Source organism: Ylistrum balloti, unplaced genomic scaffold (genome assembly GCF_031769215.1).
Source record: "Ylistrum balloti isolate Yb309-2 unplaced genomic scaffold, AGI_CSIRO_Ybal_v1 Utg370122, whole genome shotgun sequence".
NCBI classification, from domain to species: domain Eukaryota; kingdom Metazoa; phylum Mollusca; class Bivalvia; order Pectinida; family Pectinidae; genus Ylistrum; species Ylistrum balloti.
In genome coordinates this window covers 566,357-580,036 of record NW_026782138.1, presented here as the reverse complement: position 1 = coordinate 580,036, position 13,680 = coordinate 566,357, and positions in this window count along the sequence as shown.

Sequence of the window (13,680 nt, the reverse complement as noted above, 5' to 3'; positions counted from 1 at the left end):
TCACTCTGACAGTGACGACTTAAGTCAAAGTAAGACATCTGATGACTCCTGGCCCCATTCCAAGGAGGCATTGAAAGAACTTAAACAAAAACAGATCATGGGATCATTTGCAAAATTCCAGGCATTGAACAAGAGTTGTTGAAAGCCCTGAAATAAAACAGAGGGCTGTGGTTTTCCAGTTTTCCCATTACAAAATCTCAAAAGTCACTGAAAAGATCGTACTCGAGAACAGTCAGCAGATGACAGATGTCCTCGAAACCAAGAAAGAGGCGGCCGTGTGAGTTTTGTAATATATCAGTGATTGATTTAGCCCAACATTTCAGATATGTCCATAGTAAAACCATGGACGAATCGTGAAAGGGGGTTGCAGATATGAAGTTGGGCAGGAGTGGAAGTAGAAAGGAAATATAAAGACTACCCCATCAAGCACTGTGAGGCACAAGCCAAACGCCTTGACCACCACCTCCATACAGTGAACCAACTTGCACCAACATCAGCATCCAAATGTGCCAGGAAAGCAGTCTTTTCCAAAGTTCAAGATAAGAACATTGATGATGACTAGCTTTTCGACACAAATGTTGCATTGAGCAGAAAGACAAGTGTCGAAGACGTGGCGGCACCTGCTACAAGCAGATTCGAAAATTACCAACAGCACCCGATTCTCTTGGGGTTTTATCGTTTTTGTGATGGGCATCAACAGATGAAAAGACGAGAAAGTAGCAATGCAGCATGCATCACAAGTATATAAAATCTGGAAAAGCATTGATGCCAACATGGAGATGGCAGCAATACAAGATCAAACACTCATCTCAACCTATTACCTAACTTCCGAACAGGAAACTTTGCAACCAGGAACAATTAAGACTTATCTGTCTTCACTGAGAGAACTCTGCTGTGTTTTGGAAGATCGCCGTCCTAGAGGCACTGACTTTTCCAAAGTGGCTCTTCTGAAGTTTGCAATACAGAGATGGAGTAATACCATCACAAAATCTGCCAGAAAAAGGATGGCTGAGTGGCAGGTTAAAGATTCAGAAGAACGTAGTTTCTCCCCAAGACATCACGAAGCTGATGACTTCTTCAGTTGTTGTGCTTGCAACTGAATACCTACAAAGTGTCAAGAACGGTGATGTTAGAAAGTTGCAAACCGAGACCTACTGTTTGATGAGAAATTATCTCATTTTCCACAGCCTCTGCACTAATGCCCAACAGGTTGGGGCCATTGCAAATCTCACACTGCGTTCCTTCCAGTGCCCCATAGAATGCTGAAGATGGCATTGTTATTTCTGTTGGGATTCAGGACCCTAGCGATGCTTGGGGTCCCAAGAGATCTTTATTCGAGGCTGAAAATATACTTGCAAATCAGAAGGATGCTGCCACAGTTCTCACAGGAACTTGAAGATAACAGCACTCCTTTTTTCTTGACATGGCCAGCACCAAACCAGACACCAACGGCAATGTCTGAAAGCCGAATAAATGCGGCAATAAAGGCTTTATGGTCAACTTTGCTGCCATTAGCTGATAGGCTAATTGGTGGAGGACCACCCGAAAAATCTAGACCGATTATGGATCAGGTGATAGACTTGCTTAAGGAGGACCTCGCTCTAAGCGACAATACTTCAGTAGCATCTGGATCTACGCCCAACACGTCTGAGAACGAAGATGGAAACACAGAAAGGGATTATAAAGACTATAATTATGTGTCTGAATTGATGTCAACCTTATGTCAGGATGAACGTTAACTGTTTAAACACTAATGAGAATTAGTTAACCGTGATGGATATCTTGTAGTAAATGCCTAATACGACCTAACCGGGATGTAATTACTGTTAGATAAAATACAAACATTTAGAGATAGAATATGGACTATTATTCTGTTGAATACGGTAGGCATAACAGAGTATCTGAACATACTATTGTATTACGTAATAATCAGCTATGTACTAATTTTAGATAGGGAGCCGCATTTATAGTACTTTAGGGGTCTGAAAATTGTCTTGAGGAAGCCTGAGAGGGTGAAACCGGTAGACAAACAACACAATAAAGACTGAAGAACCACACACTCCGAGACCATTGTGATTGATATATTTAATTTGAGTCTTATTTTATGATACATCCAAGCAGGTGCAAAATAGTTAAAAACTACTTAGCATATTTCAGATAGTGTCAGGACAGATGGGATACAAGGTAAAAAGCCCCTGCAGTGACCGCAACCAAAATCAGAGAAATTACCGTTACCCATGTGCGGGAAGTAAACCCTGAAACCAGAGAGAAACTTGCATCCCATATGACACATAGAGCCAACACAGCAGATGTGTATTACTGTGCATTTTGATTTAATTAAAGACTAGGACAATGGTTCGAAATATTATATTCAAAAATCATGACAAATGCAAAACAGAAAAACCATATTATAAATTAATAGGGAAGCTGTTTATTTAGAAGTTCGTTTTTAACATGAGATTTCTGTTTGATTAACTGTGATTTCATTTGATTTAATTAAAGACAGAGGCTAATGAAGGAAAAAATAGGGATATTCACATTCAGCAAAATTTTACTGTTGTAATTTAACAAAACAACAAAACCATTATTATAACTACATATAATAGGGAAGCTGTTTATTTAGAAGTTCGTTTTTAACCTAGGAGATTTCTGTTTGATTAACTGTGATTTCATTTGGATTTAATTAAAGACAGCGACTAATGAAGGAAAAAATATTATATTCACATTCTGAAAAATTATACTGTTGTAATTTAACAAAACAACAAAACCATTATTATAACTACATATAATAGGGAAGCTGTTTATTTAGAAGTTCGTTTTTAACCTAGGAGGATTTCTGTTTGATTAACTGTTATTTCATTTAGCCTTAATTGAAAGCACTGACTAATGAAGGAAAATATATTATATTCACATCCTGCAAAATTATAATTTTCATTTTACAATGCACCCAAGCAGGTGCAAAATAGTTATTAACAACTTAGCATATTTAAGAAAGTGTCAGGACAGTCGGACGATAGAAGATAAAGAAACTGTGTTTGAAATAAATAATTCAAAAACAGAATGCGCGATTTTTGTCCGTACTATAATGTTACATGATTTGATATCTTTTGATTAAGACTAGAATGAGATCAGCTTAGTTGATTTATTCTCTTTCAAAAGAAAAACAACAATTAAGTTGTGTGCAAACATTCAAACAGATTTGTATTTTGTAATGGGTACTGCTGAGAATGAGAGCGATATTCTTAACAAAAAATTTGTTTTAGATTCGGGGACCAACATTACCTACAAAAACAAGGAACAGCAATGGGGACAAAAATGGTGCCTAATTACGCTAAAATTTTCATGGACTACATTGAAACTCGTTTCTTAGCCAGTCAAGCAAAGAAGTCCTTAGTATGGTGGAGATACATAGATGGCATTTTTTTCATTTGGCCACGTTCCAGAGATGAGCTTTCATAATTTTTGCAGGCCTTGAACGAATTTCACGGTGCCATAAAATTTCACATGGGAAATAAACGAGCAGGCTATTAATTTCTTGGATACCACAGTCTACGTTAACAAAGAAGGCAACTTAGGAACCAAAATTTACAACAAACCCACTAACGCCTACCTGTACCTGCACTACAAAAGTAACCACCTGAATCACTAAATAAGAAACATCCCTGCATCGTTAGTGTTGCGGGCACGCAGGATTTGCAGCAACACAAAGGACTTCGAAACAGAAGCGGAAAATTTACATGTGAGATTACTAAATACCCATGTAAACTCATACTTAAAAGCAATTGAACAGGCAAGAAAGTGCAACAGAGAACTTTTGTTAAAACCAAAAAACAACAAGGAACAATCAGTAACAATTCCATTTATAATACTGTTCAACAATCACAATCCGGAGATTATAATCAAAGAATAAAAACCGCAACATACTCAAGCTTATATCATTAAGTAGAAACTTTACTGTCTACTAGTTTCGACCTTATCGCAAGGTCTTCATCAGGACAATATTTTCAGTAAACATACCCCCTGAAGTACTCTTCGGGAGGATAACTTAGAATTATGACGTATGTACAAAGATAGAAATAGAACGGGTAGATAACTGCCTTGAATATAATTGCTTTTAACCAGTCTTTGTTGCTAAATAAATTGTAATGTAATAACAGTGTTCATTTCTCCTAGTACTCTTTCTCGTCTAAACAGATAGTGTGGGTTGAACTGGATAAATAGGCTAGGTCTCGGTGGTTCATGGAGACCATCTATCCCGTGCATACTCTGTGGAAAATGCTACACCACAATGGGTAACTTACGCCGTCATGTCAATAACATACACGGAAATAGATCTACGTTTTATCGATGCAAAATATGCAAAACAACGTTTGGCAGAATGGACAACTATGAGAAACATTTACGTAATATGCACCCATTCTACAAAGTAGAGCCAGAAATTATGAAAGATGTCACCAGGGAACAGGCAAAACCACCAGCCAAATGGAACAGACCGGCAGAAAGTTTGACCAAGAAACAGTTGGAACTAGCCAAATTTAAAGTAAAACCAGCCACGGGCGTAACCTCCTCTGGACCAGCCAGTAGGTTCAGACCGGTTCTTGAGGAGGCAGTTGATTTACTTAAACAAGATCTTTTTCTGAGTGATTCATCTGATTCGGAGTCAGAAGCAGAAGGAAAGCAGGGGAGTCGGAACCACCGAGACCTAGCCTATTTATCCAGTTCAACCCACACTATCTGTTTAGACGAGAAAGAGTACTAGGAGAAATGAACACTGTTATTACATTACAATTTATTTAGCAACAAAGACTGGTTAAAAGCAATTATATTCAAGGCAGTTATCTACCCGTTCTATTTCTATCTTTGTACATACGTCATAATTCTAAGTTATCCTCCCGAAGAGTACTTCAGGGGGTATGTTTACTGAAAATATTGTCCTGATGAAGACCTTGCGATAAGGTCGAAACTAGTAGACAGTAAAGTTTCTACTTAATGATATAAGCTTGAGTATGTTGCGGTTTTTATTCTTTGATTATAATTAGTTTATTTGTCTATAACTGCCCTGCATACCTCAGGTATCCATACTCAACGCGAACTACCCATCCAAAATACCCTCCGAGATCCACCTGACGTTGGCTCCTCCGCTATAGTTTCATCCGGAGATTAGGAACATCATCCAAAAATACAAACCAATCCTAGCCAACAGCCCAGAAACCTTGAAACTACACCAAGCTAGGATAGTAGTAGCTTTTACAAAACCAGTCTTTGAGGAACATATTGGTAAAAAGTGACTTGAACATGTCTATGCATCCCCCGAGGTGTAAACCATGTGGAAAAAAAAAGCAGGATTTGCAAACACGTAAAAACAACAAACACTTTTGAAAATTTCAAGACAAAAATGAAATTCAGAATCAAGAAAATGATAACATGTCAATTGGTCAACGTAATATATTCAATTGACAGTAAAAAATGTGAAAAATGTCAGTCAATCATCAAACACTTTGAACACCCACATAAGAAATCACCTGTACGGAATACTAAATAAAGACCCAACAAAACCGGTCTCGGAACATTATTCGGGAGAAGGACACAATAACAATGACGTCATAGTCACTGGTATTGTCTCATTAATCAGTGGCGTCAACAATAGAATATGGGAAGAGGAGTCCTGGATACGCATATTACAAACAATGTCACCATGGGGTCTAAACCTAATACAGTAATGGCAAAGAAAAAGATGAAGGAAGGAAGCACAAAGAACAAGATACCATGCATACTATGTGGAAAAACTTATTCATGTCTAAGTACCCTAAGAAGACACGTTAATACGGCACATAATTTAACGAGAATGCTATAATAAATGCAAAATATGCAAAAAAACTTTCGGCAGAAAATATCGATTACAACAGACATGAGGAAAAACAACACCCAGGATTACATGTGGAGAGCAAAACAATCGTAGACCAAGTGAAAAAACAAACAGAAAAGCAGGAGAAATACATCCGCCCAAAAGAATTCTGGACAAAAGAACAACTCAGACAAGCCAAATTTCGCATTGTAATGGCAAGAACTCTTACTAAAGTAGGCCTGGCATCAAAAGTAACCCTGATTGTCGATACAGCGCTAATGATGCTCAATGATTCAGACAGCACAGAAACTTCATCGGAAACCTCACTTACAGATCATGAGAAACTGGGATATTTTAACTGCACTTCAGAAACGTCGACGATTTGCCAGGATGAAGTAAAACACAAACACCAGTGATGATTGACAGAGTATACAGGATTTTTAAAACAGACTAAAAACTTTCATTAATTAACTGTAAAATATGAACTATAACTCGTTTATTGTTCTTCTGTGTGTATGTATATTATGACGTCACAGCCAAAAAGTAACCGCCGATGATGTACTTTAAGGCTTAATTTTTAAAAAAAAAGTTGTCCTGATGAAGCCCTAATTAAAGGGCGAAACTGGTTGACACAGTAGCAATGTAATCCACGCTTCTTGTTATTTCCTGAACATATGACCCTTATTGTGTTGCGATTGATTCTTCAATGTTTATTTATTAATCCATTTCAATCTCCCTGAATACCTAAGGTATCCACAACGGGGTCAGACCAACCAAAAAAGAGCAACTTTTAGCTCTTAGAGGCGTTGGTTCCAGCAGTATTATTGTTAGTTACTTTAATCTGGAGCCCCTGCATCCTTGGATCTGCCCAGTTATCTAATGGTCATAACTCAAAAAGTATTTTGCTTAGAACTCTCAAACCCAGAGATTTGGATATAGTTTAATCTCTATATTTAAAAACCGATACGGTTAAATAAAAATTTGACAAATTTTATGTCAACATAACGCATACCAGTCCTAAAAAACTGACCGCTTTATGTGGCATCCTACCCGAAATGGATTCAACTAAAAAAATTTCAACATACATTTTGGCCGCAATTTGGCCTTATGCAATGTAACTTTGGCTTTCTGCAACAAATCAAGATTTTTTTTCCATTTTCAACATACATTTAAAAAAAAATTGTCAACATTTTTGGGGGGGTTTATGTTGCAAAATACCAACTTTGAAAATCATTGTTTCCTGAAAAATCTAGAAGAGGGTTAGAATTTTTTTCGGTTGGCATTTACCTCAAATTATTTCAGAATTATGGCGAAAGAAAAACTTTTTAAATATCTCAATTACTTTTCAAAATAAGACTACTTTTCTGAAGTTGGAATTCTGCAACATAATGCTAACCCTGGAGGTATTTTTCAATAATTGCTTTTTTGTTAATTGCTTTATCTAAAAACTAATTGCATCGATCATTTGAGCTTTTCATATGAAATCATGTGACAAAAGAAAAAATTCTAAAGTTGTTAAATGTCATCGTAGTAAGCTTTTGAAATTTTGCTTAAAAATCGTAAAAATTACACATTTTAGTTTTTTCGAGATTAAAAATATAAAGACTTTTCCTTTTCACTTTTTATTGCTCAAATAATGTTTTTGATATGTTTTCCTAAATTTTGACACCCGATAGACTTTTGTAGAGGTTTTTTTGCAAAACTAGCCCAAGTCAAAGTTTGCAGTTCATGAAAAAATCGACTTTTTTATCTAAAGGATTTCAATACTTTTGTTGGCATAATTCACTAGAATAAAGTTATTTTAGATCGGCAAGTGTGAAATTGGGCGAAAAATTTCGCTTAGAAGCGAAAAATAAATCTTTAAATATTTTTTATGTTGCAATATACCAGTGCTGTGATTAGAAATAGAAAAATAAATATATGGCAAACATATGTTTTTTATTTGTGATTCAAACATTTTTCATGTGTATTTATTAATCATATAGTCATTTATAATAAATTGTGCAGATTTCACTTTGAATTTTTATAAAACATTTATTCTATCATGCTGTTTTCAGCTTTTCATTTATGTTGTAAACGTCCATACGGTTAGGGTTAGGTTATGTTGCATTCATCAATTTGTTATGTTGCATAATGCTGGGGTTAGGGTTTGTTTATGTTGCATAAGGCCTTAGTTATGTTGCAAAAGGTCTATATTAACCCTGGGATTAGATTATGTTGCATTAAGACAAACGCATCCCCTAAGCAACATAATCAAACCCTGGGGTTAGATTATGTTGCAATCGACTTAAAAATTCTAACCCTTTGCAACATAACCAAACCCTGGGGTTAGGTTATGTTGCAATCGGCTTACGCATTCTAACCCTTTGCAACATAACCAAACCCTGGGTGCTGTTACATTTTCTTTTGCATAAGCGACAGAGTAAAACAGGAAGTTGATGATGGCGGACACGAATTTACTGTTGTCAAGCTAAAAAGAGTTAAAACTGAGGTAAGAGTTATATTTGTAATATTTCAATGCTACATTTATGTTAAAGAAAGCTCCCAGACTGTAAATATCTATTAATTTCAATCCTAACACGGCAATCGGGTTTTAAATTCTAACGTTTGCAACGTAACCAAACCCTGGGGTTAGATTATGTTGCAATCAGCTCATAACTTTAACCCTTTGCAACATAACCAAACCCTGGGGTTAGATTATGTTGCAATCGGCCTATAAATTCAACCTTTTGCAACATAACTAAACCCTGGGGTTCGGTTAGGTTGCAATCGGCCTATAAATTCAACCTTTTGCAACGTAATCAAACCCTAGGGTTAGATTATGTTGCATACATCAAACCCCGTAGCAACATAACCTAACCCTGGGGTTTGATTATGTTGCATCAAGAAAAACTGACCCCTTTAGCAACATAACCCAACCCTGGGGTTAGATTATGTTGCAAAAGGTTAGAATTTATAAGCCGATTGCAACATAACCCAACCCTGGGGTTAGATTATGTTGCAATCGGCTTATAAATTCTAACCTTTTGCAACATAATCAAACCCTATAGCCAAACCCTGGGGTTTGATTATGTTGCATCTTACGCAAGTAGTACTTTAGTTGAACTTGCACTTACAGATTTTCATATTTGTTTTTACTTTTCTAACTAGAAATTTAGAGTAAATCATGTTTGCTTCACTGACTTCTCTTTATGATATATAGTCTAAACCAATGAGTACATAGTAAATACATTGTTCTACTTTCCTACACAAAAAAACACAACACAGGTAATTATAGAACCACATTTTATTATTTCAGAATGCCGCGAAGAAAGAAAACACGTAAAGCCGCGAAGGCTACATATACAAACGAGGACAGCAATGACTCAAACATTACACAGCTGCCATTAGACAGGAACGAACAACATTCCAGTCAACAGATGAGTGAAAACGAGTACTTAGGAGTCAGCACAGAAAATCAGGACAGTAAATTACCACAAGATCGGACCTGATTTCGACTGATGTCCTTTAGAATAAAAAGTATAATTAGTATCGTCTTTTCTTGTTTTTAGTTCACAATATGCCGTGTTAATGCGTCCATCGTCTGTCCATTAGTCTAGCGCCAACATTTCCATTTAAACGAATACTTCGAAATACCTAATTAGCTAAAAGTCAAGAAGAATATTCAGCTTTAATTTTTCTTGGAGAAAGCTCGACAAACTTTGTGAAAAGAAAGAACTTGATTCATATTCAAGGTCACTGGTTCAAATCTGTTGTACTGTTGTTATCTTTTTTTGTAATGAAAACCAGATAACAGCTGAGCGATACTTGATCTAATATTTAAAACAATTGAACTATAATCTAAGAACTGGAATAAAAAGACAAACTAATCCCATTAACAACATAACCTAACCCTGGGGTTAGATTATGTTGCATTTACCATGCCCTGTAGCAACATATTTTAACCCTGGGGTTTGATTATGTTGCATACACATCTACCGGTTGCAACATAATCTGACCACAAGGTCGCTCATATCATGACAAAATAGGCATTTTACAACATAATCTTAAGCCATATGCAACTTAAACAAACCCTAACCGTGCAACTCCGCGTTTTGCAACTTAACAGTATAGGTGTCACTACACAAATATCTTAAACTGAGAAATTGGTGTTTTTCCCATGAAAAACAGTTCTTTTCTGCCTGAACGTCATAGATGTATTACACAAAGGATATCTGAATAGAAGAATTCAAATAAAAAAAGATATTGAATCAACAACAACATTTTTAATGATTTTCCATGCTATTGATGGATTTTTCATACATGAAATTATCTTCTGAGGAAATCAGGGTAGATATACCACCCAAAAATTAGTAATATGTAGAAAATTGTAAAAACTATAAATACACCTAATTTTGAAGCTCTACATTTACGAAAAAGATAAATATGCATAATTATAAATGCATGCCAATTTGCAACTTAACAAAATGGGTCAAAAATTTGTTTGCCACATATATATATAAGTTATATGAGTTATAGAGGGTTAGAAAGCTTTTGAAAAGCTTAATCACGTCAACAAAGAAAAAAAATTGATTATTTCTGAAAAAAACATCAAAACAAATAACAACTTAAAGTGCCAATGGTCTATCAGTTATGTTGCAAAAAACAACGAATTTGGCATTTAAGTTGAATGTTTTGGCACTTGTGAATTTCAACTTAATGTTAAGTTGCAAAATCCTGGCATATTGCAACATAAATTTCCCCCCATTGCAACATAAAGTGGGTCATTTTTTTTTTTCCGACAACTTAAGTGCCACTGGGTCGAACCCTAACCCAACCCAACCCTAACCCTAACCCTAACCCTAAACCCTAACCCTAATTAGGCCAATGAGACTTATGTTGACAACATAAGCGGCTATTTTTTTACCATTAAGTTCACCTACGAGATCAGCACACACCAGATAAACTTCCTCGACACCACAGTCCAACTTGACACACTAGGGCGGATTAGCACTACCCTATATACCAAACCCACGGATGCCCACTTGTATTTACATTATAGTTCCAGCCACCCGAAACATCAGATCAAATCCATCCCCAAAAGCCAGGCACTGCGAATCAGATGTATCTGCAGTGACTTGGTGGATTTCGATAATCAGTGTGAGATTCTCAAAACCCATTTTCTACACAGAGGTTACCCTTTGAAACTATTAACCAACAGCATTATGGAAGCCAGAAACACGCCCAGAGATTCCCTGCTCAGGACCGCCAATCTTGTACAAGATCGGGCAGTTCTCCCTCTTGTTATCAAGCATAACCCCCGCAACCCACAGTTCCAAAAAATGATAAATAACCATGTTAGTATTTTAAGCAGTTCAACAGACACGGCTTGTATCCTGCAAAAACGCTTGATAGTATCTTACCAGAGAACTACTAACCTGAAAGATCTACTCGTGCATACCTTACTGAAACGCACTCCACTTACAAACGGCACCGGCCCGTGCGGCGGAGACTGCTATATATGCCCGTACATGACCAGCAGAACAGAAATAAAAAGCCATAGTAACAATCAAGTAGTGAAAATCGTAGGCAACATCAATTGTGAAACCCGCAGCGTTGTTTATGTTATCCAATGTAAACAATGCGGAATCCAGTATGTAGGACAAACATCTAATACCATACGTGAACGCATGAGAGGCCATTTTTATGACATAAAACACGCCAATGCCGAGAAACCGGTTTCACGCCATTTCTCAACGAACAACCACACAATCGATGACGTCAGCATAATCGGTGTAAACAATACTCATAACAACGTGAACATCAGACTCCGCACGGAGGAAGCTTGGATATTGAAACTAGGAACTAGAACACCAACAGGCCTTAACCTTCAGTAATGGCCAGGACTAAACAAACTGTCCGGAAGGATACATGTACAGTAATACCTGTTAAGTCTCGTGAAACCCGACCTGCTAAACATATTAATTGTATGAAATGCAATACTAAGGTCAGTACAGTCGCGGCCCTGAAACGGCACATGCAACTTAAACACAGCCTGTGTGTCAGCAAATATGAATGCCAAATTTGCCTCAAAACCTATTGTAGGATTGATATAGCCAAGAGACACATCAAGTCCATTCACTTTACGGAACCTATAGACAATACCACCTTACGTCAAGTACAATACCGGACACCTAAGGAAGCAGCCCAAATCCCCGTCAACTGGACCCCACCGTTTGAATCCACAGGCCAGACCAACTTTGATAATGTGAAATTTAGAATAATACCGGCCACAAAACACCCAGAAAAGAAACCACTTGAACCGATTGATACAGACACATTGGCAGCAGATTTATACCTATCTGACATGGATGATGATGCATGCAGCTCCAACATGAACACATACAGTGACCATCTATATGTACATGAGAATGAAACTTCAACCATGAATGATAGCTTTAGTAGTATTGCCACATATGTACAAGATGAACTACCGATTACTCTTCAAAACCGGACAATAAGTGTACACAGAGTGTACGGTATTTTTCAGAATATGTAATGGAACTTTGTAGCTATAATGACTCATTGTAATGTTGCATTAACTGTGACGTCATAAAAATTGATGTACTGCATTTGTATACCTTAGATGTCTTTTCAAAATAAAAAATTGTCCTGATGACGGCCGCATAGCGGTCGAAACATGTAGACAATGTTCACATGAAGTCTTTGTGGTGTTGAGATTCCTTTTTTATTGTTTTATTTTTTTAAAAGAGAAATAAAGTTTTTTTTTCCCATACAGTTTTTTTATTAAACCACAGGGTTTGACAAGATCTTCAAATGATAAAAATTACAATTAAAAAATTCCACTAGAAAGGTGTAGGGTTAGGTTGAATATATTTATGTTGCATTAAGGGCCATGTGGTTAGTATTTGCAATTATTTTTTTTCTGCTTTTATTAAAAAATATAGAGGATTAGGATCACCCTCGGGGTTGAATTCTAACCCTATGCTAACCCTAGGGTTTGAAAATTTTGGCAAAATTCAGGGGGAAAAAATCGAGTCAACCTATAATATGCAGTAGTCACCATGCTAACCCTGAAATCAAGCACAGGGTAGCGGTTTTTACTATTTATTCCATAACTTTTGCAGCAATGGGGTGTTTAGACTAAAACTTCACAGAAAGTTGCTCTGACATCTATTTTAAAATTCTCTGAAATATCAATGCTCTACCTTTTCAGAATTTTGAGAAATCAAAAAAGTCTATATTGCGATTTTATGTTGCAAAATCCACCAAAATTTACCCCCCTAGAAAAATCTTTTTTCTGAAAATCAGTTCAGGTTAGGAAAATAGTTTTCCGTGGCCTCAAAGCCACATATCCAAGGTTTCTGGCAGAAGTTAAACAATTCCAAAATCTTCTTTTCTGACCAAGATAACGAGGTTTCATTTTCCCCCCGTTTTTTCCCCCATTTGCAACATAACTTTCATGAGTAGATCATAAAAACATAATTAACAGACTGATTTTTTAAAAAAAATTTTATTCAAATAACATTTTTTGAACAATGTCCTAGCACAAAAAAAATTAGAGCTGAAATTTTACAGGAAAATGGTCAAATCATGTTTGAAATGGTAAAAGAAAATCCCATATAACGAACATTTCGGTTTTTCACTTTTTTCTCCAAAAGATACTCCAAACTGAGTCTAGATATTACTAAAATCGCTTTCCTTATAAGATTTCCTAAATTTTGACACCTAGTAGACTTCTGTACTTGCAATTTTTTTTGTAAAAATAGCCCCGGTCAAAGTTAAAGAATCACTAAAAAAATGACTTTTTTATTTCTGGAGATAGAGACACAGAA